Source organism: Mytilus californianus, unplaced genomic scaffold (genome assembly GCF_021869535.1).
Source record: "Mytilus californianus isolate M0D057914Y unplaced genomic scaffold, xbMytCali1.0.p SCAF_8, whole genome shotgun sequence".
Lineage (NCBI taxonomy): Eukaryota > Metazoa > Mollusca > Bivalvia > Mytilida > Mytilidae > Mytilus > Mytilus californianus.
Genome location: NW_026262734.1, coordinates 20006922 through 20026594, shown reverse-complemented (window position 1 = coordinate 20026594; position 19673 = coordinate 20006922). Strand labels below are relative to the sequence as shown.

The 19673-nt window shown below is 31.8% G+C and overlaps 1 long non-coding RNA gene across 1 annotated transcript in view; it reads right to left on the bottom strand.

The window, feature by feature from the left end:
* Positions 1–19055, bottom strand: part of LOC127710963 (uncharacterized) — a 49313-nt gene extending 30258 nt beyond the window's left edge. The window contains exon 1 of the long non-coding RNA XR_007986427.1: positions 18883–19055. This is a non-coding gene — a long non-coding RNA (uncharacterized LOC127710963). The remainder of the gene's footprint in view (positions 1–18882) is intronic.
* Positions 19056–19673: the final 618 nt, after the last annotated feature.

Below are 19673 nucleotides of genomic sequence, written 5' to 3'. Positions count from 1 at the left end.
GAGAAATCGTTTTGGTTTTAATTACTTCTTCTTTAAATTTATAAATTTATACATTATTTATCATTTTATAACATCGGATTTATCCATCCTACATGTATATGAAATACATGTTCAAAATCATCATTTGGTAAACAACGGAATTAACCCTAAATATGATTTAATATTCCACGGCGATCTATTTGTATTTGCCACCTCCTTTTAATATGTATTTTAACTTTGTGTATTAAACTCGACCTTCTATTTTATGGTCCATTCGAATTGACAGTCACACCTGACACGTGTGCCCCAGAGGCACGGCTAATTTCCAATCTGTTAATTACCTTATACCTTGTTACAAGCCTTCCACGAGTACATTGTATTGTCATAGAACACATCGCATATACATGTACCTAGTCCAAGCATAAATTGTAAAAGGCCAATAAGCGTATATATTGTCTTTACAGTTTAAGTTATTTACTTTAATTTGTTCACCATACCGTCGGAAAAAGCAAATATTAAAAAATATAAAAGATTTAATTTTTGTGCTGTAAACAAAAATGAATTGAAACGGAAACGATAAATATAGACAATTATATCTCATGAATGTAAAAAGTAGCATGTCTGACTGTTCATTTTATTTTCTAATAGCCTGGGCTGATATGCATAAAACCACTTAGGTTAAGATATCCAATCGTAGTATTAATCTATCGTACGACATGTAGAAAAATCCGTCAGTTCGGAACAAATCTTAACTTAGGTAGTTTTAATATGCATATCAGCCCTGGCTCACTGCTCGACAGTAGACGAAGTATTATATTCGGTCAGGATGCCAAGCTAATTTTCTTACTATCGGATGGTAATTAGTTATCAAAATTAATCATCGGCGCGCTTATAATTATGTTAAAATACGATTTATATATCTTTATTCTCAATAAATCATATACATAGGTATAGAGAAGACATTTATGTACAATATTTACAATAAGACAGAATAAACAAAACAATTGCTAAGACAATATATGAAGTACATTTTAGCCAGGAGCACATATACCTGTGTTGATAATCCTTATAAATTTACAAAGCTTAATCAGTTCTGATTTGTGTTTTGAAGACATAATCTGCTTGTATTTAACAGTATTTGCATTTTCAAAATGATAATGTGATATACAATGTTTCCTGTTTTCTTCAAAGTATTTGCATTCTAATATGTAATGAAATTCATCACCAATGTCATTTTTATTACATAGAAGACACAGTCTATTATTTCTAACTATATTATTCCATCTACCCTGTTCAATAGGGAGCTTGTGATTTGTGGTCCTAAATCTACAAAAATCAATAGACAGTTTGTTTCCAAGAATTTCAAAATAATCTTCTTTTCCAAAAAAATCTTTAAAAAGTTTATAATAAAGTGCTTTTGGTGAGTTTTCAAGCAAAGAATGCCAGACTTGTACAAACTGATCTTTAAGTCTGAGCTTGATGAATGAAACTAACCATTTATAATTCATAAAAGATTGCGTTTCCCACACATTGGGGATACCACATTCATTTAAAATAGTCTTTACTCTGTTTAACCATGAAAAATGTACATTGTCATAGACATGTGATAACACAATTTATATAAAGTATATGATAGTTTTGTCTCTTTACCAGAATTTAATTTCCCCCAAAATGAGATCAATCTAGTGTTTATGTCCAAGTCTATAGGATATCTTCCAAGCTCCCCATAAATCATGTAAGAGGGTGTTGATGTTTTCAGACCTAATAATAATTTACAAAATTTTAGTTGTACCCTTTCAATTATCTCATTATTTCCAATATACCCCATACTTCACAACCGTACAGTAATATTGGTTTCACCATTTTATCAAATAAGTCCAACTGACTACATATAAAAAGATTATGTAGACGACCTAGTCTTAACACTTCGTAAAGAGCCTTAGTAGCCTTTTCTACATTAAATTGCTTCGTTTTATTAAAATTACCTATTCAAGGGCCTGTTTATCGATCGGTCCTACGAATTTCTTAGGACAGATATTAGGATAAATAAATGTTAGGACCGACTTAAGAGATGTCTCAGCATGCACATCGAAGCTATCTTAGGATTATCTTAGCTAGGGTGTCCTAACCTAAGACTTTAAATGATTGTACTTTAAATACAGACATGCAATACCAGGCCCCAGTTTCACAAAGCTGTTTTAGGTCATATCTTAGTCACAGATATATATATAGAGACCACTGTAGATAGTAAACTTGGAATTGATGGTAAATAGCAAATACAAGTTATTTGTAGTATATTTATGTTCTTATAATACAGAAAATCGGAAAATTAATTGAAATTAATAGAACACAAAAAAAAATGCGGATTTTGGAAAAAGGGGGAGCCTCAGGGCCAAAAATAAAACTGTCCTGTCCCCAAGTACATATGGTTTCAGTTAGGAGTTTGAGGGCTTAAGTCACTTTACCCGAGATGGAAATCAACATTATTTGGGGTAACAGTAAAGGACCAAGAACGTATATTACTAGCTATACATATGCCCAAGTACTTCAAGGATCTTTGATGACCTTATGGATGCTACAAATGTAGGCAGTTGTTGCATGATGTGATGCTTAAATATGAAGATAAGATCAAGGATCCGGAAATCTAGTTCACAATTTCACATCACCTTAGTTATTTTCAGGGGACATTCCTGATCAACAAAAGTGAAACCAGGAATCACAGCATAAAGGAACGACTATTTAACTTCAAAGGGAACGAGATGGGGTTTTGTTTTCTTCCTAAAAAATATATTCTGATCCCCAATTTAATGCAAAATATATTGTGGCCAGGAGGTGAAAAAATATATATATTCTGAATTCAGATTTTCCCCATAACTTATAGTGATAAATTTTGAAAAATAGTCTGATCGATAGCATTAAAAAACTAAAATAATCTCAATCAGACAAAGCAATCATGATCCCCTCCCTATCTTTATTGAAGTTAAAAAGTTGCCCTCTTAATGAAACTGTAACAACTATATCTCTGTATAATCTGTATCCAGATTAAATCGATATTTGGAATTCATTTTTATAAACTTGAAACGATTCAGTATATTTAAATTTATCAAGAATAGATTACGTTTACTTTCGATTTTTAAACGAAATGAAATCAGGAAGTGACAAGAGGATAACATATTTAGAATGAATCCAAATTCATATACAGATTGGTGATTAACAAAAAGGCAGGAAATTATCAATTTTTAAATTAAGTTGCTCAGTAAGAAATAAAGTCTCTCGTTTAATTTTATACTAAATGATTTCGTATTTTACTTTTTAGTGTCTATTAAATTTTTAAGAATACTTTCCTGCATGCGTCGAACATGATAAAGAAAGCACCTGTTTGACTCGTGAAAATATTTTTAAACGTTTTAAAGTTTCATCTTTGTGATCGAAATTGTTGAAAGATTCTGATGAAAAAATATATAAAATTGGACGGAAATACAAGGGACCAGATGATATTATATAATTGGCACAAAGGACATGAAATATAGAAGTAGACTATTTTAAAATAAATAATTCAACATTTTATAATTACATCTTTAAAAATTACGAATTTATTTAATGGTTTATCGACACGTGCCAGATTCAATATTGATTGCCGCCTGTGTAATCGATTGAAATTCTTTATCATTCAACCAGGAACAGTTTATTACGCACGTATGTTATTTCAGCGTGTTCTAGTTGGGTTTTTTTTTCACGTGTTTTGTATTTGGTTTATAAAATAAAATTATGGATACGGTCAAACGAAAATTAAAAAAATACTCAATTTGTCATAAAAAGCTTCACAAATTCCACAAAAGGTTTGACAAACTTTTGACTTTATACTTTTCTTAATAATATTAATTTAAACCGCATCCATTTATCGGTAAAATACGGACAAACGAAGTTGTAAAAATATCCATATCTTTAAAATTTATTAATACATATACTGATTCTAGTTTATAAATCAAAATCGATCGCCTATAACAGCAGTATTTGTAATTCAAACTAGTTTGATGTCCTAACCTTGGATAGTGGTGTAACAGTATAACCTAAGAACAAACTATAAAAATCTGTTGAAAAGGGCTCCACTCATCATGCATGCCTATTTGCAAAGATACAAAAAGTTTTAACACTATGAACATATAATATAAAGCTGTCTTAGAAAATGATAATTACGTTGAGTAAACTTGAGCGGTCATACTTATAGCCCTATTTAGACTAGAGGGTATTCAAACGTAACTCTACATAAAAGATTATGATATTTTGTAACAGTAGAAAAAAAAATTGAATTGAGCTCCATTTCATCTTTGACTGCTCTCTATATATATATATTGACTGTCGAATTAACAAATTAGCAAAATATATAGTTCGTGCATGTCACATAAGACGTCAGTTGCTGTATGACCCATAACTTTTAAATTATGATCTAAATATTTGAGAATTTATTTCAATTTTGAATCGAATGAGATATATTATATATGTGAAGCGGGATCTGCTTACCCTTCCGGAGCACTTGATAGCACCCCTAGTTTTTGGTGGGGTTCGTGTTGCTTAGTCTTTATTTTTCTATGTTGTGCTTTGTGAACTATTGTTTGTCTGTTTGTCTTTTTCTTTTTAGCCATGACGTTGTCTGAGTAAAATAGTCCCAGATAAGATTCATTGAACACGAAGATTTAGAATTTGTACTTTATCGTGTGTCACGTGCCGGTTGGCACGCGCTGATTATAAAGTCATTTAACTTCAAAATCAAAATATCTATTGATACTAAATTTCATATTTATTGTTTATATGCTTATATCTTCTTTTATCCACCTTATTTGTGCTCCTAAAACACCATTCAAGTGACCTTAGTGCAAAAACTTTGTTCTTAATGCTACACACTGCTTTACGGAGTCGTTCTTTTTTTTAAGATATTAAGTCAAACAAAATAATTTTTGGTAAAAATAAGTTCCTGTAAAAAATGACGGTCTTGTAATTATTTCACTTGTCACATCTTAGCTGACACTTTGTTATTTACAACAACAGATTATAAAGAACACCTGTGGTTGGTGTAGGTAAATTCAAGCTAATGCCACCTTCAAGATGTTTTGTTCTAACGGTTCATTAAAAAGAGGGTCTGGATGGGGTTTACAGAATAGAGAATAATGGGTAAAAAGTGCCGATTAAAGGCAAATAAATAATGAATACAGAAAAATCGAAAAAAATAATGATTAGAGAATTATGAAGTGCTAATATATAAAGAATAAAGAAAAATACTGACAAAATAATAGAATACAGTGTTGAAGGACCTCCATACAGACCCTCATAAAATTGACACAAATTTCTTACATCTATTTCATTTTCACACCTTACAGTTTCTGGGTATATACACATGGTGGGGTTTGAAAATTTTAATCTGGTAATTGAGATTAAATATAAATAAAAATATGAAGACGTTAAAAAATATTTAAACCTTTTTCACGGACTTTTTCCCAACGTGTACAATATGATGATATTTTCTAACATATATGTGACTTTTATCCTACTAATATCAAATATGTGTGGCTTTTCCCGCATCATAAATGTAAATCATGTATAGACAAATTACTGGATAAGAACGATTTAATTTTAAATGGGGGAATAAATCTTACTAAATGAAATTTGAAATTAGATCGTACGATTTTTTTTCACAAATAGGCTATCGCTATAAAGATAAAAGCTTTAAAAAATAATTATTTCAGAATTCCACTCGTTCAAGAAATGTTTTACTGGACAAGAATGAGTTTTAATGGCAAAATATTTTTTTTTAAATAAAATTTGCATATGTAAGCTGTCTATTAATAATTTTCAATTCAATCAGGACTTTCAAGAAATTTAGGCGGAAAAAAAACGATTAAAGTCTATGCAAAAAACTAAGTTGCGAAGCCTACTTTGATATTCTATACAACAAAAATAGTGATTCTTTTTGTAGATTTAGAACTTTGAACACAAACATTTCCATTGAAACTTGTAGATGGCGAAATAATCAGAGAACATTTTATTTGTACTTTATGTAATTCCGGTGATATTGGCTACGAGTTTCATTATGTTTTTGAATGTTCGGCAATAGGCAAAAGTAGACAAACGCTGTTAAAACGGGGCTTTAATCTTTAAGGACGCCACATTTTATATTTATAATGATTTCGATCTATATTTTTTAACCTTTTCAAATTAAATAAATTGAATGGAAAATTTTCCGACTTTGTGAAGATTTCTCAATTGGCTTCAATTATTACAAACAAGACGATAAGTTAATTTAACATTTTTGCAAACACAATATATGTTTATTACTTTTCAAAGGAACCCTTTTTAATGGTTTACCGAGTTTACTTGTATGTGTTTATTATCATCACTAATCACAGTGACACGTAGACAACTTATTTAGCAAAAGTTAATCGAGCATGACTAATAACACATGTACCGCTTAGAAGCAGGGGGTCCAAAATAGGATCGGGAAAAGAACAGGCAAGTGAAATATCATAATTTCAAACATTTAAAGTGCCTTTGTTTGATTATCTACGGTTATATCGATAATTTGAGTACAAATTAGAATAGAAATCCAGACTTTGCTTACATCAGCTTCATCTGAACTTTGGTGGATAGTAAAAGTGTAATAGTTGACTCATTGTCAATCGAACCACATCTCCTTATTTTTATTCTGTCCAAAACCAGGAAATTTTAGCTGCAATAGGCATTTATTAAAAAAAACCCACCATAAATCATTTACTTAAAGAGGCCGTTATAGCCTGTTAACTCATTTTCGTTTTTGGGGGGATTAGCAGGGGGGTAAGGGCAATCATCTATCTACCGTTGAAAAAAGGGGTAGGTTGGGGCGGTAATAGCTTACCGTAAGGTTTTAATCATGGTTCAACTTTATTCTAGTGACTTTTATCCTTGCCAAAGATCAATCTTATTCCAAACGGACGTAATTTTTCAGCAAGGTTTACTGTCGAGCGGGAAAATTCAAGAGAGGACAATATTTCTATACTCAAGTCAACCCTTTGGGTTTAAATAAAAGGGGATAAGGATAAATAATGATGAGACAACAACCCAACGACACAGACAATCAAGAAATCTAGAGTCAACATGCAGTATTTTATAATAGAGAAATCCCTATACAAAATATCAAGCTAAAAACCGCCCCATGTATAAATAAAATAAGGAGGTATTTAAATATTACCTTTCATTAAAGATATCCCAACAGGCACAGAAATTTTTTGTGTGGATGAAAAGTTAAACCATCCCATTTTTTAATCTTAATCAGTGGAAATCAAAACAGGTACATGGAATAAAAAATCAGTACAAGAAAAATACTTCCACTATATATATGTTAACGGTAGAGTAGATGATGAACGTGGATGATGATGGCTTTATGTCCAGCGGAAAGTTAAATGCATGCATGTTCTGAACGAGATTGACCCGGCCGGGGTTCGAACCCACGACCTCCCGCACTAGAGGCAAAAACACCACCACGAGAAATCCGAAGCTGTCATAAAAATAGAATATCATACCAAAAATTTAAACTAAAGTGCAATAAATAATCCAATCTCAAAGAACTCTCCCTTTTTCTTAAGCCAGCAAAAAGTATTTAACCAATTGATATCATTGAAAACGTCAATTGAATATCGATGGTTGACTTCAGAGTAGATTTCATGCACATTAGGTACTCTTGCAACAATTATTTCAGGGATCCGTGTGTGGCCAGCTGTTGCAAGGCTAAATTTCTTTTTTTTTATCCAATTTACCCTCATTTTTCAGTGGCATTCCAAGTTTCATGTCCATCCTCACATTCGACCTTTTATTTTTGCTATGAAGGGCCTACCTATTGTATTTATAATTAATCTGTTCTCGTTATGAACATATATGAAATATTTGCCACAAGACGTAAAACAAACAACTTCATAAATAATTCCTTGTAAACAGTATACAAAGGCAAGACATTGCACAATGCTATAAAGTAATAGTTCCATGTATATGTTTCGATAATTATGGAAACTTTAACGGCCTTTTTTCAGTTATCACTTTGAAAACCACTACACGGATGAACAGTAATATCTATTTCTTTTTTAATTTTTTTTCTTTCGTTCTTAGATCTATTGTTCACGGTCTATCATATAAGATTATGCCATTTTATTATAGAACTAAGACATGTAAGAATAGATTTTCAAGGGGTGATTTCTTAGTTAAGACGTGTGAAGGAAATGACGGATGACTAAAATAAAAGTGTTTATCTTCATTGTATTTCAATTTAAGAACGATTGTCAATCTTGCCAAAATATCTATTATTTTTATTCATTGAAGTTAACAGGCACAGTTTTGAATTAAGACAAACAAACAAAACAATATTTATTAATCAATTGGACTGGACAGAGAATCGCTGTGATATATATGAGACTGCAATCCAACAATACAAGTTAAACAGTTTTTATTGTCTTAATATCTTTCCTATTGATGCTCGTTAGTCTGGACCACACAAATTATTTGCATTGACAATCATAACAGTATTGTAAACGTTTGTAAAATACCAACAAAACTGACAAAACCATCTTAGATGACAAAACGTATCCAAATTTTATCCTATGGGAGAAAAAAATAATCCTATAGGACAAAGTTTATCCTAAGGGAGAACAAAGTATCCTACAGGACAAAATTTATCCTAAGGGAGAAAATAAAATCTGGTAGGAGAAAAATTATCCTATGGGAGAAAAAACATCCCACAGGACAAAATAAATCCCTTAGGAGGAAAAATAATCCTAAGGGACATTTGTTTCTGAGAAAAAGTCGTTCATGATAATCCTATAGGATAAAAAAAATCCCATCGGATTTAACACTTTTTTTGAAAATCCTACAGGATTTTAAATCCCGTAGGATATTAATTTTATCCCATAGGAGATACAGTTTCCTATAGGATAAATAAATCCGATAGGATTTAAATATCCCATAGGATATTAGAAATATCCTACGGGATTATGACTTTATCCTATAGGATTTCTCAAAATCCTGTAGGATTTTTAAAAATCCTATGGGAGAAAATAATATCCTACAGGATTTTGTCACTGTTTTCACTCCAGTTGCCGAACCAGGCGAGCCACACCAAATTTTTTTTTGTATTGTGTTACCTATCCCCAGGGGTACATTATTGCCAAATTTGATGATTCTACCGTTAAAAAAAGTGTGGTTCCAATATGCACTCATGAGAAGTGCAAATTAATCCAAGAACATGTTATAGGTTTCTTCATACTGATTCAATAAACATATGGTTTCTATAGACTTTTGCCTGAAATAAGGGAGATAATTGTCAACTTCCGGTTTAGAAAATGTCACTTCCGGTCTCAAATGATAGCTTTATTTACACTGATTCCAAAAATATATGGTTTATATATACTTTTGCCTGTAAAAAGGGAGATAATTGGCTACTTCCGGTTTAGAAAATGTCACTTCCGGTCTCATATGATAGATTTATTTACACTGATTCCAAAAATATATGGTTTATATATACTTTTGCCTGTAAAAAGGGAGATAATTGACTACTTCCGGTTTAGAAAATGTCACTTTCGGTCTCATATGATAGCTTTATTTACACTTATTCCAAAAATATATGGTTTCTAGGTACTTTTCCATGAAATAAGTGCAAAAAATACTACTTCCGGTTCACTCAAGGTCACTCTCGGTTTACTTTCTTCAAGTTCATATGTCAACCAACAGTTGGCAAAAGATCCTATGGCTTTATCATGTACCAAGTTGGAGTAATAATCAATTAACCTTAAATTGAATTATTTCAGGGACAATAACTCCTATAAGTTATCATTTGATTGTCTCAGACCAAATGTATCACATCTTAATCACAATTAAGCAAACATTTTGCACTAGTTCTTTAATTTGTAATTTTAAAAGTGACAAAGGAGATCAAATAACAAGGAAAAGTCAAAATTTAGAATATGACCTTGACCTTTGACCTTGGCCTCAATTTCATTTAAATGAACCAAGGAACTCAAATCAATATACCTTAGGTCTCTATCACTTACCATTCATGCTATACATTTATGTATCCCTTATGTCAAATACAGAAGGGGAAATAACTCTCATATGGAGTTTACGTATCGCTTCGGTCAACATTGGACAAAACATCCTGAGGATATAACGAGCAATTTGGTAAAATAAATTTGTCGGTTTCTTTTACAGTTACGGAGGAGATGCACGCACAAGGAAAACAGTGTTCGGGGAGATAACTCCTACAAAGAAAAGTATTCGGTTAAGCAGGGTCAATTTCAAAGGCGCATAAACTGTTCGATATCATATACGAAACATCTAAGCGACATCTTGCGAAACAAAAATTTATTGCAAGAACAAAATTTGGCGGAAGAAAAAAATTAAAAAAAAAATTAAAAACCAATTGTTCAAAGAACAATTGAAGGTCTTTCCACATCAATTTTCTAAATAATTAATGAGAAGATAATTCTGGTTTGTTCAAAGCTACTATTGGCGTCCAATCATAGGTTTCTTCATACCGATTCAATAAACATGGTTTCTATAGACTTTTGCCTGAAGTAAGGGAGATAATTGTCAACTTCCGGTTTAGAAAATGTCACTTCCGGTCTCAAATGATAGCTTTATTTACACTGATTCCAAAAATATATGGTTTATATATACTTTTGCCTGTAAAAAGGGAGATAATTGGCTACTTCCGGTTTAGAAAATGTCACTTCCGGTCTCATATGATAGATTTATTTACACTGATTCCAAAAATATATGGTTTATATATACTTTTGCCTGTAAAAAGGGAGATAATTGACTACTTCCGGTTTAGAAAATGTCACTTTTGGTCTCATATGATAGCTTTATTTACACTGATTCCAAAAATATATGGTTTCTAGGTACTTTTCCATGAAATAAGTGCAAAAAATACTACTTCCGGTTCACTCAAGGTCACTCTCGGTTTACTTTCTTCAAGTTCATATGTCAACCAACAGTTGGCAAAAGATCCTATGGCTTTATCATGTACCAAGTTGGAGTAATAATCAATTAACCTTAAATTGAATTATTTCAGGGACAATAACTCCTATAAGTTATCATTTGATTGTCTCAGACCAAATGTATCACATCTTAATCACAATTAAGCAAACATTTTGCACTAGTTCTTTAATTTGTAATTTTAAAAGTGACAAAGGAGATCAAATAACAAGGAAAAGTCAAAATTTAGAATATGACCTTGACCTTTGACCTTGGCCTCAATTTCATTTAAATGAACCAAGGAACTCAAATCAATATACCTTAGGTCTCTATCACTTACCATTCATGCTATACATTTATGTATCCCTTATGTCAAATACAGAAGGGGAAATAACTCTCATATGGAGTTTACGTATCGCTTCGGTCAACATTGGACAAAACATCCTGAGGATATAACGAGCAATTTGGTAAAATAAATTTGTCGGTTTCTTTTACAGTTACGGAGGAGATGCACGCACAAGGAAAACAGTGTTCGGGGAGATAACTCCTACAAAGAAAAGTATTCAGTTAAGCAGGGTCAATTTCAAAGGCGCATAAACTGTTCGATATCATATACGAAACATCTAAGCGACATCTTGCGAAACAAAAATTTATTGCAAGAACAAAATTTGGCGGAAGAAAAAAATTTAAAAAAAAATTAAAAACCAATTGTTCAAAGAACAATTGAAGGTCTTTCCACATCAATTTTCTAAATAATTAATGAGAAGATAATTCTGGTTTGTTCAAAGCTACTATTGGCGTCCAATCATAGGTTTCTTCATACTGATTCAATAAACATGGTTTCTATAGACTTTTGCCTGAAGTAAGGGAGATAATTGTCAACATCCGGTTTAGAAAATGTCACTTCCGGTCTCATATGATATATTTGTTTACACTGATTCCAAAAATATATGGTTTATATATACTTTTGCCTGTAAAAAGGGAGATAATTGGCTACTTCCGGTTTGGAAATTGTCACTTCCGGTCTCATATGATAGATTTATTTACACTGATTCCAAAAATATATGGTTTATATATACTTTTGCCTGTAAAAAGGGAGATAATTGGCTACTTCCGGTTTAGAAAATGTCACTTTCGGTCTAATATGATAGCTTTATTTACACTGATTCCAAAAATATATGGTTTATATATACGTTTGCCTGTAAAAAATTAGATAATATGCTACTTCCGGTTTATAAAATATCACTCCCTGTCTCAAATGATAGATTAATGTATGACATTCAAACAATATATGGTTTCTATGTACTTCTACATGAAATAAGTGCAAAAATGACTACTTCCGGTTCACTCAAGGTCACTTCCGGTTGACATTTTTCAAGGTCATATGTCACCCAACATTTTGCAAAAGATCTTATGGCTTTATCATGTACCAATATGAAGTAATAATCCATTTACCTTAGAATAAAACATTTCAGGGGCAATAACTCCAATAAGATATCGCTGGATTGTCTCAGACAAAATGTATTATATCTTCATCACAATATAACAAACATTTTGCACTTGTTCTTTCATATATAACATTAACAATATCGGAGAAAATGCAAAAACAAGCAAAAGACAAAATTCAGAACATGACCTTGACCTTTGACCTTGACCTCATTTTCGAAGTTAGGATCCAAGGACCTTAAATAAAAAGACTATAGGTTGATACGGCTTACAGTTTATGAGTAACAAAAACATAACGACAAATTTATTTGATGAAGGTAGATAACTCCTATAAAATTTCATCGAATCGCTTCGATCCAAATTAGCCAAAAATTCCTGAGGATGTAACGAACAATTTAGAAAAAGAATTTTGTCGATATCTTTTTTTGTTACGAAGGAGATGCACACACTTGATAAACAGTGAATAGGGAGATAACTCATACAAGATAATTGTTCGGCTTAGCAATGTGAAATTTAAAAGCGCATAAACTATACGATACAATATGAGAAATATCTTAGCAACATATTGCGAAACAAAAATTTCAAGTTGGCGGAAAAAAAAAAAAAATAATAATTAAAAACCAATTGTTCAAAGAACAATTGAAGGTCTTTCCACATCAATTTTCTAAATAATTGATGAGAAGCTCATTCTGGTTTACTCAAAGCAAATATTGGCGTCCAATCATAGGTTTCTTCATACTGATTCAATAAACATATGGTTTCTTTAGACTTTTGCAAGAAATAAGGGAGATAATTGTCAACTTCCGGTTTAGAAAATGTCACTTCTGGTCTCATATGATAGCTTTATTTACACTGATTCCAAAAATATATGGTTTATATATACTTTTGCCTGTAAAAAAGGAGATAATTGGCTACTTCCGGTTTAAAAAATGTCACTTCCGGACTCAAATGGTAGATTTATTTACTCTGATTCCAAAAATATATGGTATATATATACTTTTGCCTGTAAAAAGGGAGATAATTGGCTACTTCCGGTTTAGAAAATGTCACTTTTGGTCTCATATGATAGCTCTTTTTACACTGATTCCAAAAATATATGGTTTATATATACTTATGCCTGTAATAAGGGAGATAATATGCTATTTCCGGTTTATAAAATATCACTTCCGGACTCAAATGATAGATTAATGTATGACCATTCAAAAAATATTTGGTTTCTATGTACTTCTACATGAAATAAGTGCAAAAATGACTACTTTCGGTTCACTCAAGGTCACTTCCGGTTGACATTTTACAAGGTCATATGTCACCCAATATTTTGCAAAAGATCTTATGGCTTTATCATGTACCAATATGAAGTAATAATCAATTTACCTTAAAATAAAACATTTCAGGGGCAATAACTCCAATAAGATGTCGCTGGATTGTCTCAGACCAAATGTATCATATCTTCATCACAATATAACAAACATTTTGCACTTGTTCTTTAATATATAACATTAAAAATATCGGAGAAAATGCAAAAACAAGCAAAAGACAAAATTCAGAACATGACCTTGACCTTTGACCTTGACCTCATTTTCAAAGTAAGGATCCAAGGACCTTAAATAAAAAGACTATAGGTTTATACGGCTTACAGGTTATGAGTAACAAAAACATAACGACAAATTCATTTCATAAAGGTAGATAACTCCTATAAAATTTCATCGAATCGCTTCGATCCAAATTAGCCAAATATTCCTGAGGATGTAACGAACAATTTAGAAAAAGAATTTTGTCGATATCTTTTTTTGTTACGAAGGAGATGCACACACTTGATAAACAGTGAATAGGGAGATAACTCTTACAAAGATAATTGTCCGGCTTAGCAGGGTGAAACTTAAAAGCGCATAAACTATACGATACAATATGAGAAATATCTAAGCTACATATTGCGAAACAAATATTGATCGCAAGAACAAAATTTGGCGGAAGAAAAAAAAAAAAAATAATAATAATAATAATCAGAACAAATACAATAGGTCTTTCCACAGAAAAGTGGAAAGACCTAATAATCAGAACAAATACAATAGGTCTTTCCACAGAAAAGTGGAAAGACCTAATAATTAAAAACCAATTGTTCAAAGAACAATTGAAGGTCTTTCCACATCAATTTTCTAAATAATTGATAGGAAGCTACTTCTGGTTTACTCAAAGTTATAAATAACGTCAAAGTATAGATTTCTTCATACTGATTCAATAAATAAATGGTTTCTATATACTTTTGCCTGAAATAAGTGAGATGATTGCCAACTTCCGGTTTGGAAAATGTCACTTCCGGTCTCATATGATAGCTTTATTCACACTAATTCCAAAAATATATAGTTTGTATATACTTATGCCTATAATAAGGAAGATAATATGCTACTTCCGGTTTATAAAATGTCACTTCCGGTCTCAAATGATAGGTTAACCTATGATCATTCAAAAAATATATGCTTTCTAGGTACTTTTCCATGAATTAAGTGCAAAAAATACTACTTCCGGTTCACTCAAGGTCACTTTTTCAAGGTCATATGTCAACCAACAGTTTGCAAAAGACCCTATGGCTTTATCATGTAACAAGTTGGAGTAATAATCAATTAACCTTGAATTGAATCATTTCAGGGACAATAACTCCTATAAGATGTCATTGGATTGTTTCAGACCAAATGTATCATATCTTAATCACAATTAGGCAAACATTTTGCACTTGTTCTTTAATTTGTATCTTTAAAAGTGACAGAGGAGATCAAATAACAAGGAAAAGTCAAAATTTAGAATATGACCTTGACCTTTGACCTTGGCCTCAATTTCATTTAAATGAACCAAGGAACTCAAATCAATATACCTTAGGTCTCTATTACTTACCATTCATGCTATACATTTATATATCCCTTATGTCAAATACAGAAGGGGAAATAACTCTCATATGGAGTTTACGTATCGCATCGGTCAAAATTGGACAAAACATCCTGAGGATATAACGAGCAATTTGGTAAAATAAATTTGTTGCTTTCTTTTATGGTTACGGAGGAGATGCAGTAACAAGGAAAACAGTGTTCAGGGAGATAACTCCTACAAAGAAAATTGTTCGGCTTAAAATGGGTGAAAATAAAAAGCGCATAAACTGTATGATATTATATAAGAAATATCTAAGCGACATCTTGCGAAACAAAAATTTTACGTGAGAACAAAATTAGGCGGAAGAAAAAAATAAAAATAATAATAATAATAATAATAATCAGAACAAATACAATAGGTCTTTCCACAGAAAAGTGGAAAGACCTAATAATCAGAAGAAAACCAATAGGTCTTTCCACAGAAAAGTGGAAAGACCTAATTAAAAACCAATTATTCAGAGAACAATATAAGGTCTTTCCACATCAATTTTCTAAATTATTGATGAGAAGCTACTTCCGGTTTACTCAATGTAACTATTGGCGTTCAAGCATATGTTTTTTTCATTCTGATTCAATAAATATATGGTTTCTATATATTTTTGCCTGAAGTAAGGGAGATAATTGTCAACTTCCGGTTAAAAAATTTCACGTCCGGTCTCATATGATAGCTTTATTCACACTGATTCCAAAAATATATGGTTTCTATATACTTTTGTTTGTAATAAGGGAGATATTTGGTACTTCCAGTTTATTTAAGGTCACTTCCGTTCTCAAATGATAGGTTTCTGTATGTGTATTTAAAAAAAATATAGTTTCAAGGTATTATTCCATGAAATAAGTGCAAAATGGCTACTTCCGGTTTACTCAAGATCATTTCCGGTTGAAAGTTTTCAAGGTCATATGTCAACCAAAAGTTTGCAAAAGACTCTATGGCTTTATTATGCACCAAGTTGGAGTAATAATAAATTGACCTTAAAATTAATCATTTCAGGGACAATTACTCCTATAATATGTCATTGGATTGTTCCAGACCAAATGTATCATATCTTCATCACAATGAGGCAAACATTTTGCACTAGTTCTTTTAAATATATCTCTAAGATTGTTAAACGAGATCTCGGAACAATGAAAAGTCAAAATTTAGAACATGACCTTGACCTTTGACCTTGACCTTAAAATTATTTTTATGAACCCAGAACCTCAAATACACATACCTTAGGTCTGTATTACTTACCATTCATGTGATACATTGACATATCATTTATGTCAAATTCAAAAGGGGAAATAACTGTCATATGGAGTCTACGAATTGATTCGGTTAAAATTTGAGAAAACATCCTTATGATTTAACGAGCAATTTAGTAAAATAAATTTGTCGCTTTCTTTCGCGGTTATGGAAGAGATCTCACCACAAAGAAAACAGTGTTTGGGGAGATAACTCTTACAATAAAAAGTTTTCGACTAAACAGGGTCAGTCTCAAAAGCGCAATAACTGTTCGATATCATATGCAAAAAATCTAAGCGTTATCTTGCGAAACCACAAAACAGGGCAAGAAACAAATTTGGAGGAAGAATAAAAAAAATAATCAGAACAAATACAATAAGTCTTTCCACAAAATAGTTGAAAGACCTATAATAATCAGAACAAAATCAATAGGTCTTTCCACAGAAAAGTGGAAAGACCTAATTACATGGATGAAGTGTCATGAAGTTGTGTCTTACGAAAGGAAAAAAAATAATATTTGAAACAATGTTATCATAAACAATGATGAAAGTAAGAATGTGTTTTATTTTATTGATAATAACAAACATACGTATTTATTTTATATCTGATTGTCAGTCTTTACTATTAAATTTAAACATATTACATTGGTACAATTAACATATTTGACATTGATCATTTGTAAATGCAAATTTGAAATTAGCTAATGATAAAATATATGCTTGTTTGTTATATAAAATACTTGCCATACAAATATTTTTAATTATAAATAACAAAATGTGCATGCTTCGTGCAGTGTAGATGAGAATTATTGATTGAGCATTTCACTGTTATACACTTACTTTTCAAGAACAATATTCCAAAGATTTCAGAAGTAATCACAATTTCATGGCCTCTGATTCCTCAGGGAGGACATACTTTGATTAGGAAATATTGTCATGGACAATACTTCACTCACTGTGAAATATTGTCATGGACAGAAATTCACAGTAAAATATTGTCATGGACAGAAATTCACAGTAAAATATTGTCATGGACAGAAATTCACAGTAAAATATTGTGACAGTCATGGACAGAAATTCACAGTGAAATCCTGACAAAATTTCATAGAGAAGGACACTATTTCATAATGAAATATTGTCCTGAACAGTATGCGGACAATATTTTCCATAAAATATTGTCCAGCGGACAGTATTTCATTTGGGACATTATTTTATGTTACAGTTATAATTCCGTTAGGTGATTAAGGAAGAAGGCAGCACACAAGTTCCTATTACAGGTATTGAGGACAAGCGTCTGACCACTGTACTTTGAGAAACTCTCGGTGGTAAATTTCTTCCACTATAGGTGATTTACCAAGATTGCACAAACCAATGTCTCCCAACGTTTAGATTTCCGAAAAAAATTAACATTACTTATTCTGAAAACCATTGGTCAAATGAAACAACAACGACTGAATATGCGGAGAAAGTGTGTATACTGTATATAGAATCTATACGCAACAAACTGCCACTGGCTAAAGCTAAGCAACCTGCTTTTTGCATTTTTGATTTTTTTTCGTGTACATCGGGTAGACCCATTTATGGATAATCTAAATGAAAACAATATACGCACACGTTTTTCCCAGTGTCTACAGTGAATTACAGCCACTCGAACTTTCAGGCAACGATGAGTTTAAGCAGTTAGTAAGATTTAAGTTCACAGGATGGTATTCAGACTAAACTATGCTCGGACTGAAAGAAGGCAAAAAGGTCGATGCAATTTAAGTTGATCTAAAACTTTCCGCTTTGAAAACACTGCATGATGGGTGTCTGGTCCATGCATTCCAGAACGTGAAAGAAGAAACTTTCAAAGGGGGGTCGGTTAAAGCTGGGATTTCCGATGTATGTGTGCAAAAGTGAACAATGACATTTCAGCTTCCCAATTGTGAACTTTCCATTTCTATGTAGCAACATTCCAGCAGCGCCTGCATATGGAGTACATTTCTCCCAATTGATACGATATTCCCGGGCTTGTATTTCCTATCATGATTTCCTTGATAGAGGATTGCTGCTCACAAGGAAGCTATTAAACCAAGAGTTCCAAATGGTGAAATTGAAGTCATCGCTTCGTAAATTTTACGGACGCCATCACGAGTTGGTTGACCGTTATAGAATAACCGTCTCACATTTGATATCGGATATGTTCCTTATGTCGTAACTACAATACCCTTCCCTTTTCACGAATGTGACCTACCGAATTACACTACTTACCGGATTTGTAATAACATGAGCAACACGACGGGTGCCACATGTGGAGCAGGATCTGCTTACCCTTCCGGAGCACCTGAGATCACCCCCAGTTTTTGGTGGGGTTCGTGTTGCTTAGTCTTTAGTTTTCTATGTTGTGTCATCTGTACTATTATTTGTCTGTTTGGTTTTTTTTATTTTTGGCCATGGCGTTGTCAGTTTGTTTTCGATCTATGAGTTTGACTGTCCCTCTGGTATCTTTCGTCCCTCTTTTGAAATCTAATTATCAGTCGATGCATACTTGTGTTTAAAAAGTTTTGTATTTGCAAATATGTTCATTTACTATTTAAATTTTCATTAAATAAGTCTTTATTTGCTAAACAAAATATAAACTAATAAAGAACAGGTCAGTGATATTGTTAACAAAAAAGACAAAGATTATTCAATCAACAAAACAGTCGTGCGTTATAAAGAGGAGACATATGGTATAGTGTTGAAATGAAATGACTGTCACTTTATTTTTATAAAATAGCACCATTACAAACTTAATCCCAATTTTATATTCTATTTTTAGAAATAAAGCTGCCCCATAAAGAAGAAAGAGTTTTTCTTTCTTTTCAGATAGTTTTTCCGAAATGTAACACTTCCTGATGTCCCTGTTAAAAAAAATGAAACAATAATTTCAACCTTCTTAAACAGTCTCATTGAAATGTAGTAAAAACTCAGGACTGAATGCTTGAATGTGCTCTCTTTTTGCTATGATCGGATTCTGTTTGTTTAGGGTGTTTCTTCATTGGCCTTTTCTTTTACACAGTGGTAATTACTGGCAATAACTTGGAAATAGGATTTAAAAATATAATTTATCCTTGGTTTAAAGTATAAAACTTA